This window comes from Rissa tridactyla, chromosome 6 (genome assembly GCF_028500815.1).
Source record: "Rissa tridactyla isolate bRisTri1 chromosome 6, bRisTri1.patW.cur.20221130, whole genome shotgun sequence".
In the NCBI taxonomy this organism is placed as follows: domain Eukaryota; kingdom Metazoa; phylum Chordata; class Aves; order Charadriiformes; family Laridae; genus Rissa; species Rissa tridactyla.
The window spans coordinates 32060154-32085193 of NC_071471.1; positions in this window are offsets into that span (position 1 = coordinate 32060154).

Below are 25040 nucleotides of genomic sequence, written 5' to 3' on the forward strand. Positions count from 1 at the left end.
ATTCTTCCTCTGAAAACCTTCCTGTGAGAAGAAGGTGTACAGATTGTTAAAGGTAACTGATGTGCTTCTATGTACGAGTTAGGTTGTCAGGTATTTCAGTTAAATTGGTCAGCTTTTGAGGATGGGGTCCTTAAATATTTTGGGATTTCTGGTTTGGAGTGGTCATACATTAGAAGTTCCAGGATAACTTAACCAATGAGCAGTTCTGAATGCTTTCAAAGTGTTCATACTTTTAACCTATTCTTGCTGTAAATGCTTTTTGCTTTAATGTACGCAGCCTAATCTTGAGCTTTTCCAGTTTAACAGTGGTGGTGTAGTTGTGGTGTATTTTATTTTTTATTTGCTTGATTTTATTTTCATACTCTTTGAATTTATTTTCTACTGCATTTAAGATGTCTTCATATGCTTTGTAAAAAGTGTACTGACAAACATGTAGGATATGAGGAACACCAGTAGATCCTTGGTTGTTTACATACATCAGCCCATTCTCTTCAGAGGTGATGGTTGATGCTCTCAAGAAACGGCTAGGCCTATGAAGCAGTTCGTGTACATTCTGTAGCACGACAGAGGGTTCTTCTAGGTACAGCCAGCCCTGATGTATTGCCTGACAAGCTGAACCCTAGTGAGACCAGTGCAGTGTGGGTACTCAGTGCACAGTTTCTGGTGAGGCCCAGTAAAGAGGGAGGAGAAATGTTGCATGCTTGTAAGTGATACAGTCCTCTGAACAAACTGCCGTACAGTGCATAGCTTGTCCTTCTTGAATTTGATTTTCTTTGTCTTCTGATTAGTTTAAGTATTGGGTAGGGAGGAATTAGATTGGAACCATTTTGTGAGTATTGTTAGTGTCAGATGAATCAATATTGACATTGAAGATGAGCTATCAGGGGTCTTAATATTATTTATTTGAAGAAATACATATAGTTAGGAGGGGCTTTTATCATTCCTAACAATTACACTTATGATGGGGCTTTTGTGTTTTTATTATTAGTTTATGCAAATTAGTGGGCCTTTCTGAGAGTTACACATACATAATCATCCCTAAGTTGAAATGGAATTCCTTTGCATTCCAGATCAATTTTATCATTATTTGAGTTGACAAATTAAATGTATTGTTTTGAATGAATCACATTTGGCTGTGTTAATAGAACAAAACTGAATCTATTTACGTAAGTAATTCAGAACCGTGGTATTTTTTTGACAAGTGAAAATCTGCCTACCTTATGTATGAATTACCTCAGTGCTTGCTTTTATTAGAATAAGAGAAATAAGTGTTTTCTAACAATACATTTGCCTTGCAAGTGAGATTTCAGTGCTTTTATAGATCATGACCTATCATATTAGGAAGTATATGGACTTGATTTTTTGTATCTGATATACTGATCCTCATATTTTGTGAACATACTTTGAGATGTATATTTCTGGATGGACTCTGCCTTGCCGCTATGCACATGTCCCAGTGTGGCACAGGTAAGGAAATAGAAAGGCAGCTCTAGCAGTGCCTAAAATTCTCTATGACCCTCTCAGCAGATAGTACAGCAGGGCTCCGTATTCCACCCACATCCAGGTATTTTTCAGACTGGGAGCCTGCTGAATACTTAGCAAAGTTCCACATCTCTTTTGTGTTTGTTCACTTCCCTTGTGCTTCGTCTAGCAAGATCGATTCCTCTGAGTTCAGCTGCATGTAGAGATGCTTGCTATTCTAAGAAACAGATTACACTGGAGGTGCAGATCCAGACATTCAGTATGTGTCTTGAATGAAGAAATCCCCATTGGGAAAACTGAAGTTGTGGCTGGAAGAGACAGAAGCAGAAAATAATCAGCTTTTCTCTACATGGAAGTGACTGTGACTGTGTCCAGCCTACAGATGATGACCAAAAGTATAGAATATTAGATACCTGTCCTCTCTCTTTGTCTTTACTAAAAGCTAGATTCAAGGGAGTGCAAGTAGTACAAGAGTGTAGGAATCAAGAGCAAGCCAGCAGGGTAAAAGGCCATGGCTCTACTCAAAAAGGCACTCACAGCTCTGGAAAACTCCTCTTGTTTAACAGCGATGCAATGCTCACATGCTGCTTCTTTAGAAAAATTTCCTATTAAACATTGTACAATCATAATGTCTGATTTAAAAGTGATAACAAAACATTTCTTAAATATTAGGATGACATTGCAACAAATGTAGAATTGTTGAGGAAATCCATGTTTGCAGGAGAGGTAGGATATACATTCTTTTAATCCAGGTTCTAAGCTTCGCTGCTAGTCAAGCGTATGCTGGATACAGCCTTGTACATTGTGGACAACAGCAGTCATTTTAGCTGAAATACAAGCTGCCTTTTGCTGCCCTCATAGAACATTTAAAGTTTAACACGGAGAGACTTGGTAAAAGATGATAGTTCGGTACACAGATTCATTTTGTTCTTGGTGTCCATTACAACTCTTAATTGCTGAGTAAGCATGAAAATAGTCAGAGATACAGACACATGTTCCCATATGATTTTGTTTGTAAATTTACCTAATTATTGTACATAATTAGCTACTGAAAATGCATCTAATTTTGACAAAAATATTATTGATGATAATGTTAAGAGATCCTCATGGTTTAACTAGGTAAAATAGCACAAAGTGTAACTTCAATAAGGAATTCGCAGATGTATAATTCTCAAGTGCTCAGAAATGAGTCTTTTTTTAAACAATTTATTCTTTGGATGATGGACCAAAGTGGCAAGTGACCTTAGTGTCACAAGACAGTATCTTTTGGGAGAAGAGTGACTTTTTCATCAGCATGTCAGTCCTCTGAAAGAAAAAAATCATTGTATATGTAATGAGAAGCAGGCATCCTAGGGAACTGTGTTATTTAGGATCTTGAGAAAAGGTTTGTAGATTGCTTTTGCTCTGCAGAACCTGAAACAAGACAGTATCATTTGGAAAGCTGCTCTCCCCTCCCACAGATGAGATTTACCGCTGCACTGCTGCTGGTGGGAGAACTAGTTCCTAGCTGACAAAGAGGTAACAAGAGGTGACATGTGCTTTGACTCATTTCCCACTCCCATGTACAGACCAAGTTTTAAATGTAAAATGGAATTTAAATTGTTAGTGTGTTTATCTTTTGAGAGAATAAGGAGAAAAAGTTAAGCCTTTTTTTTGGACCAAAAGCCGCCTTGTTGGGAACACAAATGCAATGCTGTTTGCTCTGCTACTTACTGAGAAAAGACAGAAATTCAACAGCTGCAAGCAACCCCACAGCTCAGTCTCTCACTGTCCTCTGAATACTCTGAATGTGCTTCTCTATGACCACCTGGGAATTATGTCAGTGGGAATGTTTTTTTTTTTTTTTCTCCCTGAGGCAAGATCCTCCCACCTCCACCCCAACCTTCTTTCTCCTTGGGTTTCAGTAGCATTTAGAATGTCTCTAAAATCATCCCTTTAGGCCTAGAGGAAAACTGTTTAAGGCATGCTTTTTTTATTTCTTCTAGATATATGGAACTTTTCTGACACAGAATTATTATTATGGCACATAATTATGATTGGATGTCTTCATTATATAATTGCATGATATATAATGAGTAGCAAAAGCTTATTTCCTCTGCTCTTTGAATACTGAACTTCTGAGATTAATTAAGCTGATAGTGAAAATGCTTTTAATTATATATGCTGCATAAACATCACTGTTAAGATCAGATGAGAATATTATTGCCTGAACAGTTTCAAAATTTTTTCAAATACTCTCTTCTGTGTTTTATATTACTGTCTAAAGAAAAGTGGAGGATTTTTTCTGGCAAAAATCCACCCAGACAGTGTATGAAATAATGGAGGAGTACCTGAATATTTGATGAAACATAGATTGGCTGCTTTGGTCTAATTGCAGTGTATAAAAGCAAGACACTGTAAAATTAAGAACATTTTATTTCAATAAATAAATGCTTCCACATGTCTAATCCCTAATCTGATGTTCCTCTGTAGGTAGGAAGCTAATGAAGTATGTTTCTATCCTTCCTTCTGAAGATACAGTCACCCCAAAATCATACTAGTAGTAATGCCAGAAATGGTACAGTCAGTAGGACATCATCAATTCCCATGACTATTCTTCTTGATCTCCCTGTGCAATACTTCATACGCACCAGTACATAATTCTGATCCAGTGTCAGCCAGAGTCACTGTCTGTTTGTTTTATTTCCATAGGAGAGACTCACTAATGTAAGCAGGCACAGTGCCCGCTCAGAGAAACTGCTGATTGTCAGCATGAAGACAGCTATCAGCCGGTCTGAAATAATGACAGTTGGCTTGTGGGCACACTCATCACCTGTGTTGTCCATGAATCTGTTTAAAGAAGCATTTACTGAGACTGGCTGAGTAACAGAAATTTATGTACTTTGTCCACAATTGGATGCATTTCATATACTTACTAAACTGGTGGAATCCCTTTGTGAAGAGAATTAAACTGGGTTTTGGTGATTGAGTCTCTGCTGAAATCATTCAGATGGAAGAAGAAATCTGAATTTTAATAACACTGAATTAAGTGATGTACTAACATAATGGAATAGAGATGTTGCCATGTTTGACTTTTAAAAGATATGCTGTTGTTTTTTTTAAGACTTGTCAATATGCAGGAGTAATGTAAATGAGGCAAAAAAAAATTAGTTAGATTTGTGGATTTAATACATTATTCAGTGTTTGTGGAGTACCTAATGCACACCAACAGCTGCAGTTTCTACCTGTTATGAGCCATCAGTTTAACCAGGGAGCAACTCACTGTTATCAGTGATTGCATTAGTACTTTTACACATACAGTGTAAGTACTAAGTCTTTTTTTAAGCAATTAACCCATGGAAAAGAGTATGTGAAGTGAATGGTTCTGTTTGATGTGACTTGGTAGCAGTAACGCAGTGATACTTATGGCAACCTACTTTCTAGCCCTTCTCTAGGATGGCCATATTGTACTTCAGTTTGCCAGTTCCTCTAACTGTCCTTCTTTTGATGGCTTTTCTGAGGAGTCAGTCTTGCTTTTGCTTCTGTGTTTTCAGAGACTTCCTTTGAATTCTACTTTTCCATTTCATCTCATGATGAAATGAGAGTGTGTGTCTGTAAGTCATAAAATGACATACTTTTGAGTCATACCTATCATCTCCATCACATCAGTTAACACATTACTGGTCTTGAAATGAAACATGACAAAAACAAGTTGTAGTCTAGAACCCAAACATCATGCTGTGTCCTAAGTTCATATCTATTAGTTGAATATTGGAGATTTAGAGGATTGTCAACATGCAAAAGTAGTATGTGCACAAAAGAGAGGTGGGAAATCAGGACATGTACTTGAATTGTACATGAGCATTTTTTATAGGTGTTCTCAAGAACATGATGTAGTGAAAATTTCTTTCTACTGAAAATTCCTCCAAAGAAAAACTGCATTTTTTTATGTAACAGCCATAGTCCTTGCTGAGGGTTATTAAGGACAGGCTGTGTTGAGCATGATTTGAAGTTTTTTGATTTACACCTGGGTTGGACACAGTCTCACCATCTTAATCTATACGCAATTTCTTCCCTCCCTCTTCTTTCCAACTTCAGTCCTCAAGAGATGTCTTGTTGTAGGCAAAGAGGTAGGCAGAAAGAATAGATGAAGTAATAGTTAATAAATAGCAGATGGTCTTGTGAACTTTCCATTTCATTGGAGGTTTTTGGGAACACATGCTTAAATTAGCAAAAGGCAATAGGCAACATAATTGTTACCATATGTACTGAATATATGAACGTACTATGGCAAAACCTGGGACTCCCTGTCTTGTGCATACTAAGGCTCCTGATTTTCCAAAGAGAACTTCCTGGAAAGCGAGCAGAAGGAATTGCCAACATCTCACATTACAACTCAACATTAGAAAACACCATTTTTTACTGTGAGGCTGATGAACACCGGCACAGATAACCCAGAGAGATGGAGTCTCCATCCTTGGAGATATTCACAGCCTGACTGGATGTTGCCCAGGGCACCCTGCTATAGCCTACCCTACTGGAGCAGGACAGTAGTCTAGGTCTGCAGGGGTCCCTTCCAAACATAACTGTTCTATGATTCTGTCTCCTCCTTCAACTATGTTCACTAAAAAGGAATTACCATAACTGCTCAGTCTTAAAATATAAGATCTCGTAAAAAAAGCTCTCTTACTTCAGTCAAGGAAATTGTTCAGTGATTCTAATGCACTACAATTGACAGAGAATGACCTCTGCTTGAACAGCTGTGAAAGGTACACTATAGATATCAAAGTATTCATTCAGCATTCTAGAAACAAGAAAAGGTGTTAATGATACTTTCTTGAACAAAACAGTCCATCAAGCTCTTAAGATCATCCATGTGTGCGCACATGCAAATACAGTTTATAGATTTGAATGTGATGGGAAAATCTCCCAAGGTGTAAAAATAACACCTGGTTCTTCTATCTTCAGTTAGCAGGGAAGCAGTGAAAGGGAAGCCCACTTATTTTCACACTGAGGCCCAGGCACACAGTGTCCCCTGTTACGCAAAAAGCCAGAAAGCTTCAAGTGTTCCTTTTTTTCTGGACCTGTCTATGTTTGTGAAGACTGAGGAACGAGCTGAGACAGAGATGCTCTCAACTTGAGATGAGCATCCAGCCACAAAATCTATGCTGAATACTGGCTGAATAATGAATTATGTTGTTACCTTTGGATGAAATATGCTCAGTTAAGATGTTTAAAGTGCTTCTAGTAATAACAGGTGATTGAAAAGATAATCCTTAGCATTCATGAATGGTTCAGAATGCAAATTGAAGGTCAAGTTTGAACAGTTAAATCATTACTGTTTTCATCACTTTGTGCTGAAGTACTTGAGAAATTTTGGTTTGGACCAGTAGAAGACAAAAACTATACCTATACTTTCCTAGTCATGACAACAGCTTTACAACCAACTTAAAAATGATTCTGAGGAAATTATTTGGTCTGGTTTTTCTTTTTTCAGTCACCCCAGCCCACTTTGCAGAAGCATGTTTCTTGCAGTAACCTCTTGGTTCATCCATCCTTTTTATCCATCCTTAAAAAAACCTCAAATGCTTATTACCTATGATAGAGAAGGCATTCATCACATAGTGCTGGGTCCACTGCTCTGAATTCTGCAGAGCAGTGCTGTGCTTTGGGAACAGGCCCAGTGATTCTGTAGAGTTACTGCGATTACTGAAGTAGTGCTTGGTGTGCAGAGTGGGAGACTGACGTGGCAGATGTTTCTTTCCTGTTCTGCAGAGTTCTGTGAGCTGGCTACTTCTAACAGGCTACCAACTCAGATATTTGTACAGCTCTCATTAGAAGCTTGGTCTGCATAAAGTTGCTTTGGGCTGATAGCACCCAAGCAAGGAATTATATGTTGCATCTAATATATCACCTTTGATGGGTGCAGGTGCCTGAAACATTTTAGCTGTATCTGAGTAGTTCTTAGCCTCAGCCTGGCTGGCTACCTCAATTACGGGGTATATGTTTTTGAAGAAAAGGCAGCTGGGAGATCACTGATAACCAAAACAGTTGGCCTGTCTGTGTGCCAGATGGTAGCGTGAGGCTTGCGATGCTTCACCTGAACTTGCTTTTGTCTTCAGAAAACAGAAGTAGCAAACTGCAGGAGCAGCTTCCGCTTGTCTGCCCTTAGAGATGGATTACCATCTTCTGTACTCCTTTGGGCCAATGTAGGGAGCATTCTGCTTGTCTTAGGGAGAAATTTAAAAATGAAATTAATGGAATTTATTCTTAAGCTTGTTGCTACGCCTCCATTTATTGGCCTGTTGTATCTTCTAATTGATAGAAGAGGAATCCTATCAATTGGGATTGGTCTTACTAGCAGTCTTTTTCTCCATTGACTATTACTTTTTAAAGATCTATCTAGTTACATCTTTGATACCCTTTCCAATGAAGTATTTTTAGCATGCCTGCAGAAAGTCAATAGAGTAAACTTTGATTTTTCGGAATACTGTTTGTTCTTTTGTGTTTCAAAAGACTTAAAAGGTTGACCAAGAATTAGAGTTCTGTTGACTACTCTGCTTTGTACTGCTCTCTTTATACATTTGTATAGCTTCCCTGTCTCTTCTACAATAGGCATTTTGCGTATCTGTCAAGTGCTCAGGAAAATCGACTCATTTCTGTTTTCTCTTTCCCTCTCACTAGTCATTTACGACCATCTGAAATGGATGTGTGTTTGCAGCAAAGAACTCCTCAAATTCACTAATTGATGCACAAATACGCTCATTTACATGCAATTTTGGTTTTTTTTTGGAAATGCATCTATTTGCATAAATAAAACCTCTTTCCCAAATATTATTGTGAACAAAAGCAGTTTTCATGGATGCCAAAAAAAGTGGCTGAATAGAAAAGCCAATTAATTCAGAATTTGCATAATAGTTACTAATTGTTTTCCTTGCTATTAGCCTGTCTCTGCTTAATAGGCAATATTGGTTACTATTTCATTTCTGGATACAGTTAGATATAAGAATTTTGACCTACTGTAGAGGCTCTTAATAGTTTAGCATATCTAGGTCTGCAATTCTAGGACTTGGTCTGTACAGAAGAGTGGTGCAGAAACGGTTACTGCCAGAGCCCGGCGTTTGGCCCCTCAGTCTCATGATGTAAGCAGTGCAAGACTTTGCACCAGAAATGTACTTCCCTTAGTGTGGTAGAACTAGAAAATTATTTATTCTTATGAAACATTATGAAGTTTGGAGAAAATCTCAGTTTTGTTTGGGGGAAGGAACATGTATCTTTGTTGCAGCCGGCTTTGCCAGCTTGGTTTAATGTATTGTTCTTTCAAAATCTTATTGCTAATGCCTCCAGAGAGATTATGGAACACACAGTGTTTAAATTGGGAATAAATAAATAAATCTCCTTCTACCTGGCTCAAGTATATTTGATCATTTTCCTTCATTTAGAAATGCAGAGAAAGATCTCATATGTTTTTATTGTTCTTCTTGGTATTGCAGCATTTTTCTGTTAAAATGTAGTAGTCAATATGGCTCAAGGCCATTAAGTAAGAGTAAGCTATCAACCTTCTTCAGGAAACAGAAAGCAAAATTAGGTTTTCTGGACAGAGGTTTCAATAAAGAACTCTATTTATTCTCCATACAAAGAAAGGGAAGAAGAGTAAGCCAAATATGTTCTATGCTGGAACAAAAAGGATGATTGTTTTATTTCAGGGATGTTCTGGTACACCTTTAAAACTTTACTGTTAAAAACTAATTGCTTCATTTCAGTGAAGTCAGTGATTTCCATGCACTCTGCCCAGAGAAACAGAAGGGAAAAGGAAAGATAGAATAAGTCGTGCTTTACCTTCATCATGGCACCAGGTCAAAGGGACTGACCTGGATGCTAAAACACTTGTAATTAATTTACAGCATGCACTGTGAAATAATTCTGAGTAGCTATTTTAGATTTATGAGTTGGAAAAGTTTTGTAAAACAGAGGAGGGGAAAAGTCAAACTACCTGTTTGGAGGATTTTATTAGGAAATCTAACTCTAAATGGGATCGCTTTTAAACTCAGGTTTGTCTGTAAGCATGGAATAAAGTCTGGTTTGTGATACAATGGTTTTTAATAGCAGAATTGTATTTTCTACAAAACAAAACCCAACCCAAACAAACAATAAATCAAAAAAAAAACCAGAAGCAAGAGGGTGATTTTGGCCAAGTTTGGCTTCCAAAGAAAATCACAAAGATTTGCAATTATCCTTGAGAGGAATGTGTTTGATTTTTATTTTAAAGACCAGTTCTAGAGACGATCTGCTGTGTTTGCATAGGATTTATATAAATGCATATACAGAAAGAAGAAAACATTTTATCTGCATCTGTGTACAATCTTTTCATCTAATCTTCTAAAATACTGTATTTAGGGAATAATGTCTTAGTCAAGAGGTCATTATGCCCTTAAATCCAGTATTACTTCAGAAAGTTGGCGTTCTTTGTGATTAAATGTTATTTCTAGAGTGCCAATTTTGGTTACAGTAGCCTGAAGCTGACTGTACCTTGGTAAAAGTTTGCTACATCCCTGGTCCAGATCAGCTTTTCTGTTACTAGGAGGAGGATGAGCTTGCTGGGAAAGGGTGCTGCCCCAGTGAGAAGGTAGAGTATTTCATCACAACTCCTCTTTGTACTGTGGATCCTGAAGTTGAGGTGGAAAACTGGCAGATGACAGAATACTGCTGGCTCCTTGTCTCTGTCTATATTCTTGAGATATAGACTTGCCAGTAATGACATTTTCAGTCTCACATACAGTAGCATTCGTAATTCCAGCCCATTTTGGGGGGAGAGAGATTTCTTTTCTCATCTGTAACTTTCTTCCTCTCTCTTGACTGTACTTCCTGCTTTTCACAGTAGTAGTTCTAGAAGAATTTCAGGAAGTGAATATATTATCAGTCTTTACAGATGTTTCTTCAACTTGCCCCTTTCAGAAGCAAATCTGTTTCCTTTAAAGATGCAGTGCCCCTTTCCGCTGCCCTGGCGGTAATTCAAAATCTCTCTGAGCAGTGCTGCAACTGGTTTCAGAAGCATCTTTATAATGGTTGAACATGTGTAGGTATGTTTCTGTCTTTTCAGGAAAAGTTTGACATTGTGGTTTCCTTCATAAGAAATGTGCCTCTGTTGAAAAGGAAACATATTTTCCTTTTAAAGAAGCATACCATGAAGAAAACCACAGAAAAGACAAAACAGTAAGGCTGGAAATACGGCTGTGTAACAAAGTCTGCAGCCTCACTGTTCATTCCTTTGCATAGGCCATATGCAGATTTGTGTGCCATGTAACCCATGTAGACAGGATGATTACAGTGGATTTTTGTGTAATGCTTTTCTCAGTAGATTTCAGAATGTTTAACAAAAGAAAAAGGGTTAGTGGTATCATTCCCAGCATGTGGAGGAAGAAATAAAGCAAGAAAGAGTTAAATTTCCAGGAAAGAAATGTCAGAGTACAATGTAAGATTCAAGTCTCCTGAGACGGATTTTTCTACCACTCAATTACATTATATTGCCATTTATGATGATCCTTTTTTAGCAATGTATGGTGAGTTGAAGCAATATAGATGGGGTTTAATGTGTTCATTGACTAGTCACATTCATCCCTTTTTTGTTTGTTGCATTGTCCAAGGAGCCAAAAATATTTGCTGTAATCTCTTTTTCTAGAATATGTTTCTAAACCGTTGGTAATTTTAAAAACATCAAAGATGAGTAAATCAGTTGGGATTATTTTATTTTTGTGTTTTGTTGTCATTTAGCAAAGACTGGTGTAAAGGCTTCACTGCAGTTTTTAATTTAGTGTAGATAACAAAAAGATACATTAATCCTTTTACATTTCATGTTTAGCAGAGGCCACCATCCCTATTAACCTTTTGGACCAATGTGTTATTCAGCTTGTTTGTTTTGGAGGTATATGCAGTGAAGTGTAAACAGGAGGTATTGGAGTTACCAGTACTAAAACCTCACATTCCCACATTCTCTAGATAGCAAAACAAATTGTTTTGCTTTAATCTCCTCATTCACCAATCACATTTTAAAGCATGAAATATTATGATCTAAAAATTGAAATTTACAAATACAGTATTGTAAAGATTAATCATCCTGTGTTTCATCCATAGTGATTTCATATGATGAGATTTATTATTGTTGTTAGAAGCATTGGGTTTTTTTCACTGCATAATATAACTATTAATTTAGGGCTTAAAGAGCCATATGCTTTGTTTTAATTTCTTGTCATGAAACACACAATGAGCTTTTCTGCCCAAATATTAATTAAGGGAAAATGTAAGTTAGCTAATCATAAGTGTCATTTGCTTATTGGAATGCATTAATAATTCTCTGGGAAAATGAAGTTACCAGTTTTGTTTTATGTGAACAGATATTCCACAGCTGAAGCCATCAGGCTTGATGACTTTCCTAAGAGCAAAACTAGTTAAAAAGAGGGATGAGCAAACAAATAAGACCACAAAACCCGATACTGTATTTTTACTGAAAATTTTACGTAGCAAAAGTCAGAATAAGGGTATATAAAGATATAGAAGAAGTATTGAACTGTGTGCTGTGGTTAGACGCTACTTGCTCTCGTTCCAGTCATTGGTGTGTACAGGCGCGTACTGCCAGGCTGCGTGCTCTGACCTCTCTGTGGTCCAGGTCTTGGATTGCTGTGTGAACACATCTGCTTTATACCACACCTTAATTAACATTGAGGATCATATATGTACACTTACACTGCTCTACAACATAGTTCCATTCCTCTTGCTATTTAATTACAAGTCTGAACCAGATGCATCTCAAATCCATTCAACAAATCTAAAATCCTGAAGACTACGCAAGAATTTGTTGTTCTAGTAAGGATTTATCTCAGCTTCTCTTTTTTGCAATATTTGGATTAAAGTAGCCAATCCAGTTCTCTTTCTAAATCTATGGTATCTCGTGTGCTTTTTTAACAAATGCAACATAAACTTGTAGCAGAAGTAACAGGATAAGTAAAGAAATACATTCAGATGAAAGCCTCTTGATACCTTTCTCTTTTTTCTGTATGCCATTAATCACGGAATCACGGAATCTTCAGAGTTGGAAGGGACCTCTAGAGATCATCTAGTCCAACTCCCCTGCTAGAGCAGGGTTGCCTAAAGCACATCCCTCAGGGCTGCATCCAGGCGGGTCTTGAAAATCTCCAGAGAAGGGGACTCCACAACCTCCCTGGGCAGCCTGTTCCAGTGCTCTGTCACCCTCACTGTAAAGAAGTTTTTCCGTGTATTTGAACGGAACTTCCTATGTTCTAGCTTGTGCCCATTGCCCCTTGTCCTGTCGCTGGGAACCATTGAAAAGAGCCTGGCTCCGTCCTCCTTAAACCCACCCTTTAGATACTTGTAAACATTATCATTATCATAATTAAACAAAAAAGACACTGTGTGAATTCTACATATATTCTCTTGATGATGCTGGAGAAACAATATGCATGAAATCAAATTTTATAATGGCTATAAAGTCATTTCTGCTTTCATGGTAGCTTTTACCTTTTGCAGTAAAAGTCTTTGGTGTTGTGCCGTTTGTAGCAAATTAATCTCTTGCTTTTTAGTTCAAGTTCATTGTATATTTTGAGGCTATAAAATGAGTATTTACAGCTATGCTTTTCTAATTCCTGCAGCCATTGTTGTACTTAGTCTGAGATAATTATCACATTTTCACCTCATAATTTTGCTTGTCCTTGAAAGTTGAGAACTTTGAGATTGAGAAACTACAATCACAGTTTCCGGTGATTTGTAAAGTTCCTGCTGAATTTAGAGGAACAGCCAGGTCTTAAATAGTCTCAAATCTTTTTTTAATTATAGATTTGTAGTTCTGCTGCTGCAGCAACAGAGTAACAGAGATACAAAAAGCTGTACCACTCTTGCTATGTGGCTGCTGTCACCACTGTAAGCAGTGTGTATGGAACAGACCTGTGTATGCACACAGCTGTGATACTGAAACAATCAAGAGATGGCAACAATTTATATATGTCTAGAATAATCCTCGAGTTCATTGGGCCTCTTCCCCTGCTTTAGCATATGCTCAAAGTATTTTTAAGATGTAAAAGAGGTAAGTGTATTTAATACTATATATTTCGGGGCTTCATAGCTTTATTTCTAAGTTTTGAAACTGTTTTTAGACGATACAATGTCATCATATGAAGCAATGAATAGTTTAGACCTAGTTTTTTAAGAGATACTGTATATATCGTTTAAACCAGTTTGTTGTTGCGAAGCCTTTTCTTTGTGCAAAATAATTGCTGCTGGCATATCCATTTTAATGAAATGTGCCTTCCTCTGGGAGAGTGAGTAATAATGCATTAAGTTAGACCTTTCGTTTATTTGAGATAGATAACAGATGACATGTTTTATGTTCCTCTTTTGGACCTATTCCGACCTCATTGCTACTAGGACATGTACGTGTTGCCTGCTGTTAGTGGCATCTGCCTCCTTTCTGCCATCACGTGCAGAATTAAAGAGAAATACTAATCTAGCATCAGAATTTCAGACATAGAGCTAAACAGGCATAAATTCTCGTTACATTTATTGTAAAAATGCTTTAATTTTCATAGTTAATGGTAATTGCTAGGCAGAGCAAAAGTTGTCCTAGGATCAGAACAAGATGTTTAATTAATTTTTATATGAATCTCTTACCATATTAGAAGTCATAAATTTATGCCTTTTGAAGTTTACCTTAGTGATGAATTGAAACTAACATGGAAAAGATCCACAGTAATTTTTTTACAACCAATTACAACCAATTTGCAACCAAGGATAAGGAGAAGGCTGAGATACTTAATGCCTTCTTTGCCTCCATCTTCAGTAGTCAGATGAGCTATCCCCAGGGTCCTCAGCTTCCTGAGCTTGAAGATAAGGATGGAGAACAGAACAGCCCACCCATAATCCAGGAGGAAGTAGTCAATGATCTGCTTCTGCACCTAGATGTACATAAGTCTATGGGGCCAGATGGGATTCACCCAAGAGTACTCAGGGAGCTGGCGGGAGAGCTCACCAAGCCTCTCTCCATCATTTATCAACAATCCTGGTCAACAGGGCAGGTGCCAGATGACTGGAGGGTGGCTAATGTGACGCCCATCTACAAGAAGGGTCGGAAGGAGGATCCAGGGAACTACAGGCTTGTCAGCCTGACCTCGGTACCAGGAAAGATCATGGAGAGGATCATCTTGAGCAAGCTCTCACGGCAAGTGCAGGCTAGCCAAGGGATCAGGGCCAGCCAGCATGGGTTTAGGAAGGGGAGGTCCTGCTTAACCAACCTGATCTCTTTCTGTGACCATGTGACCCGCCTTCTGGATGCGGGGAAGGCTGTGGACGTTGTCTATCTGGACTTTGGTAAGGCCTTTGACACTGTCCCCCACAGCATTCTCCTGGAGAAGCTGGCGAATCGTGGCATAGACAAGTGTACTCTTCACTGGGTTAAAAACTGGCTGGATGACTGTGCCCAGAGAGTTGTGATTAATGGGGTGAAATCCTCTTGGCAGCCGGTCACCAGTGGTGTCCCTCAGGGCTCAGTTTTGGGGCCGGTTTTGTTTAATATTGTTATCGATGATCTGGATGGGGGGATTGAGTGCACCCTCAGTAAGTTTGCAGACGACACCAAACTAGGTGGGAGCGTTCATCTGCTTGAGGGTAGGAGGGCTCTACAGAGGGACCTGGACAGGCTGGATCGATGGGCCAAGGCCAACTGTATGAGGCTTAATAAGGCCAAGTGCCGCGTCCTGCATTTTGGTCACAACAACCCCAAGCAACGCTACAGGCTTGGGGCAGAGCGGCTGGAAAGCCGCCCAGCAGAAAAGGACCTGGAGGTGCTGGTGGACGGCCAGCTTAACATGAGCCAGCAGTGTGCCCAGGTGGCCAAGAAGGCCAACAGTATTCTGGCTTGTATCAGGAACAGCATGACCAGCAGGAGCAGGGAAGTGATGGTGCCTCTGTGCTCGGCACTGGTGAGGCCTCACCTTGAGTACTGTGTTCAGTTCTGGGCCCCTCTGTACAAGAGGGACATTGAAGTGCTGGAGCGTGTCCAGAGGAGAGCTGCCAGGCTGGTGAGGGGTCTGGAGACCAGGTCATATGAGGAGAGGCTGAGGGAGCTGGGCGTGTTTAGTTTGGAGAGGGGAGACCTCATTGCCCTCTACAGCTACCTGAAAGGAGGTTGGAGAGAGGTGGGTGTTGGCCTCTTCTCCTGCGTGAATCATGACAGGACCAGAGGAAATGGTCTGAAGCTGTGGCAGGGGAGGTTTAGATTAGAGATTAGGAAGAACTACTTTACTGAAAGAGTGTTCAGGCACTGGAACAGCCTGCCCAGGGAGGTGGTTGAGTCGTCATCCCTAAAGGTATTTAAGAAACATCTAGATGTGGCACTTCAGGGCATGCTCTGAAGGGCAGAGATTGTAGGTTGTTTGGTTGGACTCGATGGTCTTAAGGGTCCTTTCCAACCATGAAGATTCTGTGATTCTGTAATATTAGCAGTTCTCAAAACGTGACTATCTTTGTTGTCCAGCATCTCTCTTCATTGCCTTTGTGTGCTTTCTGTTAGCAGACACCATGGAAGTGACCAGTAATAACAGCACAGATACAGACAGAATTGGGAGACACTGTTATTATGTAGTGGTTAGAACTGGAATGGGGTTTACAGTATGGCACTGTTCACTAGGATCTTTTATTTAAATTATTGGGTTGGAGAGCCCTGGTTTTGTGGTGAAGAATAAAAAACGGTGACTAGACACCAGATTTTAAGGGTTACCACCCCTAAGTATTTTTAGAGGGATTTCCAGAGGAAACGAGGTGCTTATCTCATACGAAAATCATCATGACTGTGGTGCACAGATGTTTTTTCCATCTGACCTCTGCACACTGTTCAGCACCAAAATGCTTTTATAAATCTGGCCTTGGATGTTGGTTGTTGCAGATGCCATTTGATGGTACATGCAGGTTGATATAAGGCAGCTTGTCTGCTAAAGCAATGGGAATTAATTCTTCTCACTCAAGCTCTTTGGAATACATTTTCCAAAACGAACATCCAAAAATGAAAGAGGAAAAGAAAATCATATTTTCTGTGCCAGCTATGGTTAAAGAAGATTTTCCATTTTCTCTTTGCTGTTTAGAATATGTGAGCTACACATAATTTTAAGTAAAATTTACATACCCAGTGTCATGTGCAGAGCAGTATATAGTCTTAACACATCATATTAAATGTGATATTTTAGAGACTATTTCACTGCAAGAAGATGTTTCATTTAAACCAGTGGTGACATTGTATTTACATCTTATTTTCTTTCAAGAACTAAAAGTGTATTTTGACAAGAATTTCACACATAGAAATACTAATAGCATGCTAATTACACTGAGAAGCTGACGGTGTACAACTAGTAAAGCTCTTTAAGATAACCCGTTTTCCTATTCCGAATTATAATCAGCCTTCACAATTAATGTTGTTTAGGAGACATTGTTAATCTGCCTTGTGTTTATTCACTTTAACAATAAGATTAGTTCAGGATTCCCTCAGGCAGACTTTAATAATGATTTGTCACTTTTGGTAAAGGACCGTCCCATTTAGTAATTTGCTTTTCTTACCAGTGATTTTGGCTTCACTGGTTGTATTTTTCGAACACAGTGTTTTGTCTGATTTAATTTTTCCCAACATATTTGTGTTCCATTTGTTGTACAGCAGAACATCAAGACTCTAGAGCCATATCAAAAATTCTAAGAATCAATTGGGCTTAATTCAGTGGAAATTTTATTTCACAGTTGGTAGTTCTCAAGCTTCCTTGGTGTAGCTCTCCTGGAGTGTGATACTGTCTGAGTTGAGAGAAATGATTTTCCTGATCGTGGGATGCCTGCTGTGCTGCTTTCAGTAGAACCTTATGGGCTGTGCCATGACATGAAAGACATGATGGAGCATTTGCCACAAGGCATACCCAGTGGCCAAGCAGTGGGAAGCTATGACTGCTTGTGTTAAATCTGTGAAAAGCAATGGAGTGGAAGCGAGAAAGGGAGATAGTGCAACTGTACTCCAAGTAGAGATCTTGTGCCTTGGGCAAATGAAAGCACTAAGGAAACTGCTGGATGTACAGAGAGTGCTGAACAGCAGTGGAGATCACAAGTGTCTTTTCTGTGTGGCAAAAGGAGGTGTCTGTTATCTGAAGAGAGGAAGGGATGGGGAAACCATTATAGTTGGGGGAAATTTTAAAAGGATGTATAGAAAGTGTGAAAGATTACAGTATATATCACCCTGTGCAGCCTGTCCTGTGTCACAAGAGAAAAATGGTGACAAATGTTCAGGAAACTTTTGACCGGCTCTTATTAATCATTGGAATGAGGAAGTGAGTCTTCATTTCTTACTGGCAAGGGTCAGATCACAAATAAAGTTTTGAGGTTTTGTAATTTCATACTTCTTTATGCTGTCGTGATGACACCTGAGAAAATAGTCCAGACTCACAGCATGTGTTACCTAGATGTTTGCATCTGCTTCTGTTTTTCAACCTACTCATAAGCTGGGTTGTTATTTTCATTGCTTCCCCAAGAAACTGGTCTGTGTTCTAGGCACACTGCAGCTTTCTCTCCTCCCATGGCAATTATTTTTTAAGATCCTAGGATACTTTGGCTTTATATTGAGGTGTTACTGGGGTGAACACAGTTGAGATTTTTTGAAGTTTTTATTCACCTCATATTTTTCTTTTCAAATTAAGTCTCAAAACCACTGCTAGAACTAAGCTACCTCATTCTTAGAGTAACATGCTTCTGTCGATATTGAAGGTCTTCCCTGTTGTTTTTTTTTAACTTTTGAGCTGCAAATATAATAAAACTTCTTATCTTTAAAATGATTATTCATGCCTGAACAAACAAAAACAGTGTCTATATGTCTGTTACATAGATAAAAGTTTTACTTGTGTCTAGAATGAAGCAACTGCGGAAGTCCTTCCACTGACTTTATGGGCATCCAGTGGGGCCCACCTATCTGCAGACTTGAGTGGCAGTAGTAATAAGTCTGCACAGAAAATCAGACAGCTTGATAATTTTGGATTGTGAAATCATAGACTGAGTACAGTCGCCTTTCAGCGACTGAAATCTAATCATGCTAACAAGCTCTGCAAGGTGAGAGAGGGTCAGTTCCCTAAATCCATCTGAAACTAGTTTTTATCTGGTTTGCTCACTGCATACTATGCTTAATGGGACATTAAGAAGATATTAGCAGGAGTGAAGGCTGTTTTCAACTTGTTTCAACATGTGTTTACACACAACTGATTGTGTGTAAACAATCTCTAATTTCTTATTTATAAGTATGCATCAAATCATGTATTTGGAAAAAAATTATCTGAAATGCGATGATTACATGCGCAGTTACGTACATGCTCAATTTATAGCTATATATCATTTAAGCTTACCAATAATGTGTAAGAATGTATTCTAGATGTTACTGCTATCTCCTTTTTCATAGGTAAATATATTTCTTATGTTATTTTAAAATTATAGCAATGGCTTTATGAGTCATACTAACTTTATTATTAGCAGTATCAAGTAGAGTATCAAGGCAAAATGGGAGGAAAAAAAAAATTTTTGAGCCAGGGCCTGAATCTGTGTTATTTTTAGCACTTTTTCAAGTTACTATTCCTAACTGCCAGAAACTGACAAGCAGGAGAAACACAGTGTGAATCAAGATGTTCAGTTGTCATCTGTTCACATTTTTAGTTTGTGAATTTGACATGCAAATAGTTCTTTTGCCAGTGGTGTTGATGTTGTTGAATGATGTATGCACCCTTGCTGATGCATTCATGATCAGCTATATGGGGCTTTCATCTAAAATGGTGGCTTTCTGTATATACTAGCCATTAAATGGTATCCCCTGCAGATAACTCATCCTCTGTTGGATAACTAAGGATAAGACATCCTAACATGTGTCGGTTCTCTGTCGTGAATGTGCTTGTTTATAATTGGTCAAAAATTGATAAATAAGTCCCAAGAGGAGTTTTCAAAAAAAGTAGGCAGTATTCTTTATGTATTCTTCAAGTGGGAAATAGTAAATAACATACGAAAGAGAATGCCTCTCACTCTGTCGTAGTCTCCAAGATATTCAGCAAGACAAAAAACGTTCACTTGAACAAAGCCATTATTTTCTGGTTTCCTACCACAAGCTTTTGTGGTGTGCCTGCCTAGCCCAGAGAACGAAAATCTAAAGATCTCCAGGACAGTGCTGGCCAATGCTTCATTTCAACATTATGCCTGTCAGTGTAACTGCCAAAGAAGAAACAGAAGATTTCCCATACAGAATAGAGAGAGTTGCATTAAAAATTTTCAATTATACCAGAAAAGACAACTGAATAATTTTGTAGAAGAGCAAAGATACAGAAGGAGGAGGAGAGTAACTAGGAGAAAGAATGCAGTGGAGATCGATTATTACATGTTAGGAGAGAATTTAATTGTCCTGGAAGTTTGGAACAAGAGAATGAAAGAAGATACAAGTGAAAAAGTAAGGTGAACTAAGAGGTAAATGGAAAGTTAATTTAGCAAGGAAAAACAACCATAATATACTAAGAATGGAAATCAAAATACCAAGATGTTGCATTAAGAGATATAATAGTTCTATAATATGCTTTGTGGAATGTACCGAACTGCAGCAATTTCATATATTCAAAAAGATGATAGATGTGCTTCTACTTGCCATTCCTTTAAAGGCTTATTTTTTTTAACATTTCCGTGTCATATGGTAATTTTCCATATAGTCAAAAGATTTTCCAGTGTAATGTGTATGAGGACTGAATGGTGGGTATAAAAGAGGTCTAGCGAGATCTATAGAAGAGTGATCAGTGTCTATTAATTCTAAATCTGAAAAGAATCTAAACACTGTCCTAAGATCCAGTAGCACAGCCTGCAATAATCACATGAAATCAGGGTTTATTTCTTAAGTCATGACATCTGTTGGCGGGTCCAGTCAATGGGAAGAAAGGAGCAAGATTCCTGAGCTGCAAAATGTTCAGAATGATTTGCAATAAGGATTTATTACGCACTCCTATTAATGCAATTTTATCTGATATTTTTTTAATTGCAGTTGATTGCTTGGATTTAGTGCTAGCTTGACGTAAATGCTCTCTGGCATTTGGATTGTGTCAGCAGTCCTGCTGCAGAACAGAGGATGGTTCAGCTTGTGCCTCTGAAGCTCATTGCCTTGGCACTGCTGGGAAGAAAAAGCCACACTGTCTGTTGCCTGAAACTAGCAAGATTCTTTTTGTTTGTTTTTGGCTTTTTATCGGAATGAGAAACGCCTTCCACATTTTGTGTGGAGTAGTGGGGAAACGGTTCCATTGTCTCATCCTCTTCTGAAAGGGATGTTATTCCAAAAGCCTCAGCAGCTGATCTGGGGAAGAAACAGGAAAACATGTTGTATTTCGTATCCTAGCTGTGCTCCAATTTTACTGGATTTTTTAAAACACTAGTTTAACATTTTTCTCTGTGAATCAAGTTAGCATTAAAGCTCTTTGACAACAGTTGTTGCTTCATTTAGAAATAAGAAATAGATTTTAAATTTCGAGACATTTTCCTTCCCAAATCAACCTCATTCTTCATACAGTACCTAAAATTATCATAAGAGTTGCTGCTGGTTGACAGAGCTAATGAATTGAGTTTTTAACTGTGTATTCACTACAGCTTACAACCTTTAATTCAGAAGATAAACAAAATGTAGAAAATGAGTGGAGAAACAATGTTCCACTATTTCCATTTACTTGTTTGATGGTATGTTAGGCACTGATTTTTTAAAAAGATTTTCAGAATTAAATATATGCAGGGATGGGCCTGTACTGATTTTTTTGTTGTTGTTGTTTATAAACAGCCAGTAAAAAACCTCCACTTCTCTTGGGAAGTAATACTGATGTTTTAGTCTAAAGTTAAATTAACTGTTACTAAGTAAGCAAAATATTTCTTTAAAAGTATCTGATGGTCTTGATCTTGTGAAGGGCTAATCCTTCAATGCTGTATCTGCCTTGCGCTGTTTTATTACTTTTGTATCCCAGTAATGTCCAGAGGCTTCAGCTGAGATCAAGATCCAGGTGTGCTGTGCCCTGTACAGAAACCAAGACTGTCAAGCCACCTGTATGTGCCATCTGAAGGGTATCTCAATAAAAACCCTGCCATTTAAATTGTATTTCAGGTGATCAAGAAAATCGGGCCAAAATAGAGCCATTGCAGTCCTCCTAGGCGTTCATCCACTTGTAGCTCTTTTCCTAATTAAGCCACATGGACCATTTGATCTTAGTTATTTAGTTCCAATAGAATAGAGAACAACAGATGCTTTCCAGAAGAGTCAGATGGTCAGGATGGCTTACTGGGAAACTAGCAAACTGAAGCAGAGCAGGGACTTAAAATTATACCCTGCTGGGGTTATACCCTAACCACAGGTCTATTAGCTGTTCTGGAGAGTGACCTTTTCTGTGTAATTTCCTGCCAAATATTACACTGAGGCAGGCGTAGGTAAGGAAATGCCATCTGCCTGTTCAGCACCCTCCTCCTTCAGATGTTTCGCTCTTCTGGACCTTGAAGATTCTTGAAAAATGTCAGGTTTGTGATGGATTTTGGAATGCAGTCCATTTAATTTAAAATTTGGTTTTGCATAGAAGGCTACATTTTGGGTACAGAAGTGTTCATCTTGAATAAAATGTTGGTATGGAGTGCCTGTTTCCTATACCCTCACCAGTGTGAGGAGAGATTGCAAACTGAGCCGTGGGTTGTATTTTTTTAGGTAGCTAAGTGGCTAAATAGCTGAAAAATGCTGTTTTTAAAATTGCTTTCTTTTCTTCTTACTGGAGTTAAAGTGAATGACTACTGCAACTCCTTTATGTGTAAGCCAGAGATATGACTGTGCTGTCACAGTAGATGGGAGGATTAATGACTCATGCTAATAGCATGCTTGGAATATGCTGTTTGGAAGATTGTAAATATCCAAGATGAATTTGAAATGATCTGAAGTTAATGCTCTGACTGGGCATTCTTCAAGCTGTACTGATCACAAATTCTTACTATGTCTACTTTTCAGCAGGTATGTCAGGCTTGCCAGTAGGCTTGGAGCTCTGAGCTATCAGGGTAGCACAGAGCTCACTGCAGTTTGAAAACTATTTGTGTCTTGATTTTGCTACTTGAAGGATACCACTAGACTGAATGGTTTTTATCAGTCTGTTCACCAGAGGGTTTTTTTTTTTTTAAGCTTTGGAAATGTCGACAGAAGGGGATAGAGGTGATAACAGTCACCAATAACATTTTAATGTCAAAAATCGGGACTTGTAACAATATAGTTCATTAGATGATCATAAAACAGGGAGTAATTTCCATCACACAGTTGGGTTTTTTCGATAATACCATGTTAAAGGCATGGCATTAATGATATTTGGATAAACTTTTTTAACCCATCAACTGCACCACAGTCACATCTTATATAAATAAAAAAAAATTTAAATTATAAAGCGGGTGTTTACATATGAAAAGTAAAGAAAAAAGTCATTAATATCAATCCTGTATATTACAAACTCATTATGACTTATGAAGTTGTGGATTACCATGCTACATATACTCATTTTGCTCACAAACTGGTATTTAAACATTGTCTGCTGTACTAAGAGTATGTTTCTGTCATTGTCTGGACTTTTTCTAATGACTAATGAAACTGAGACAAAAATGTTTTCTTGGCTGTTTAAGAATTTTGATTCTACCCAATGTATATGTTATCTACACAACAGGTTATTATTATGTCTAATATTCAATATTTTTCTTCAAAAGACAAAGCAAAAGAATTATTAATATTTAGAGTCAAGCATACAGTGTAAAAAGTTAGAAAAGTTTGAGGTTCTAGAAATAGCTAATGTGGAAGGAGTTGAATAGCAGCTTTCTTTCTAAACTGACTGAATTCTGTATTTTTGATAGCTTTCTGCAGGGGACTAGCAGTCACAACTCAGAAGTTTCTGTTTCTAATTCTACTTCTGTTTTTCTCTCACATAATCCTTGTTAATCCATTTGTAAGTAGATACAGTAATAGCTACTGCACAGGGGCATTATAAGTCTACTACTAACAAAGTATTTGAGTTATCTTTGAGTTAAAGGCATGGGAAGTGCTGTTATTACTATCTTACAGTAAGTCTGATGGTTTCAGATAATTCTATTAATATTTGATTGATATAAATTTATATTAATACAAAATGTGTTTACATTTTGTAAATTAATTTTCAAAATCTGTATTATTGTCTTCTGCTTAATTTTGTGTTGCTCTTTTAATTTATTTCTATTATATTATTCCTTGAGGCCAATGTGCAGGGAAGTGCATAATTTGTTGATAAAAACATATTGGTATTACCTTTTACTTAAGCTCTACTTTGACAACAAGTAGAGAACAAAGTCATCTGCAGAGCTGTTAGTAAGTTTGCCTCATGCATCCTGTCTGTTCAGTAATCAGCTGGGTCTGGAAGAGGTTTCATTTAACCTTTGTTAAATGGTTCTTCATGGTTATCAGTACACAACATACATGGTACTATAACCAAAGCCTTTTGTGAGACCGTTCTAAAGATACAGTTTCCTCTTCTTCTTCTTACAGACCATATAGCATTAAATGATGATTAAAAATCTCTAGTAATGCAAGAATTTCAAAGTCTTATAAACTGTCAGCTCAGTCATGTAATTGCTTTTGGACAGAGAGTCTCAGAGATGTGTGGTTCTCCTTGGAGGCCTTGGGACTGACCGTTATCATCTGCCAGCGATAACTTCTTTCATTAGTTCTGCTTGTCTAAAGTGATTTCCCTCTGGCTGTTGTGGCTGCTGGTTATTTAAGACATCCTCAGGCAAGCTGGCTGTGGAGAGCGCGCTGATCCACTTCATTCCTGGAACTCTGACAAACCCGCAGCAGTGGGTTCGCAGTCTGGCTGGAGAGCCTCCCCTGGCTCGGGGACACCTCAGGGAACACCCCAGCTGTCTGTGTTAATGCCCTCCAATCGGAGATGCGCACTGCCTCCTGGGAGGCTCTGGCAATTCCCAAACTTTCAGATTATACTGAGTTCAAAGTTTTGCTTTGTGTATCTTTTTAGACATCTGCCATGCCCTCTGACTCTGACTTTGGTTTCCAGCCATGCAGACTTTCTTCTTGTCAGCGTTCCACTGCGTAAAGCGTAAAAAGATGACAACCTGGCATTTTTTCCTGCTACTCTGTAATTTAATGGCTAAATGTGGATCAGGGCCTGACTTTGCTTGTTTTATAATAGCTGCTTTATTATTTTCGCATTGTTTTTCACCAGTGTATTAGGTTGCTGTTTGTATAGTCTTTCAGCTATTGTAGATGCACCTGACTGTTCACTTCGTACAATCACTGATTTATAATAAATCAGTAAAATGTAACCTGAATTTCTGTACGGCACATCTAGCTCTGCATGGCCATCCTGAAGTTTTACACTACCTAATGCACAATCTAGCAAACCAGAATCCCGTGTAATTAACATTAGGTGTCACTCTCAGGTATTATGTAGCTTTTCATGATTTTCAGATTTGCTTTACTTGACTCTTAAAATTCTTAC